Source organism: Pteropus alecto, unplaced genomic scaffold (genome assembly GCF_000325575.1).
Source record: "Pteropus alecto unplaced genomic scaffold, ASM32557v1 scaffold30, whole genome shotgun sequence".
Classification (NCBI taxonomy): Eukaryota; Metazoa; Chordata; class Mammalia; order Chiroptera; family Pteropodidae; genus Pteropus; species Pteropus alecto.
In genome coordinates, this window is record NW_006429782.1 from 2,862,489 (window position 1) to 2,863,680 (window position 1,192).

General features: G+C 56.7%; 1 non-coding gene across 1 annotated transcript; it reads left to right on the forward strand.

Moving 5' to 3' along the window:
- Positions 1-285: 285 nt before the first annotated feature.
- Positions 286-357, forward strand: TRNAG-UCC. The gene has a single exon. It is a non-coding gene; the product is annotated as a tRNA-Gly (tRNA).
- The last annotated feature ends 835 nt before the right edge of the window (positions 358-1,192 follow it).

Here is a 1,192-nt window from a genome sequence, read left to right on the forward strand (position 1 = left end):
GCGGCGGACACCAGGCAGCTCAGGCCCCTTTGACCCGGAAGTCGAGCGGCCCAGGCGGCGGCCTGGGATTGGCCACCCCCCGGCCGGCACCAAAGCTACTTCGGCGCTGGGGGGAGACGTTTAGGCAGGGCCCTCGCGGACCGCGACGTGGAACGTCCCAAGGACGGCGTCTTCCGGTGCGCGGGGGCGATGCAAGGGGCAGACACCCCCACGGTGGGATGGGATAGTCCAACCAATTAACTGGCTTTTCTACTAAAGGTATCTGGAGGGCGGTTTGTACACCGGGCGTTGGTGGTATAGTGGTTAGCATAGCTGCCTTCCAAGCAGTTGACCCGGGTTCGATTCCCGGCCAACGCAACCTGGTTCCGAAACTTTTCTCCCCCTCTATGTGACCTTAGGGAAACCACTTAACCTCTCTGTGCCTCAATTTCTTCAGCCATAAAATGGGACTGCAGTAGGACTACAGTGAGGGTTACATGAGATGGCACAGGTACAGCACCTGACATGACAGAAACTACATGACAGCTAACACCGTCAACTAAACAAAGTTACTTAAAATCACAGCAGGTGGAGAATGAATCGGACGAGGACCGGAATAAAGTCCGTTTCAGAGCCCGAATGCACATCATTCGCTGACAGAAGGCCAGGCGCTGTGTCAGGTGTGGGAGGGTGCAGCCATGCCTCTGCCAAATCTAGCTGGAACCAGCGCCCTCCCCTTTTTCTCCCCCAGTCTTTCAAGGGGTTCTTATGGGGGCAGCTGGCGGTCGATGCTGGATAAACAGAAGTCTCCAGCAAGAGCACACAAAGCTGTGGCCACTGGCCTGGGTCCCGGACAACTGTTCCAGCAGGCAGTGACCGGAGGGTTGTGGAAAATCACTTCCTGCCAACTTCTGTATCCTGGAGCAGGCGAATGAATCCCACCAGCCCACAACCCAGCCTTCCTGGCCGCCCACCCCAGCACAACTGACCTTTTTCTAAAGGGTCCAGAAAGCCTCCATTCCGGTTCCAGGCATAGGACACAGACCTTGATGGAGTAAATGTGTTATGAATGAGGTGGGTTCATGGAGAGACTGGCTAACCACTCGCTCTCCTTCCACTGGGCAGTCCTGATGCTTGGGCCTGATTCTCTCTACCTGGACTGATTCTGGCCGCACCTCACAGCCCTGAGCTGCGGTCTGCATGCCCTGAAAAG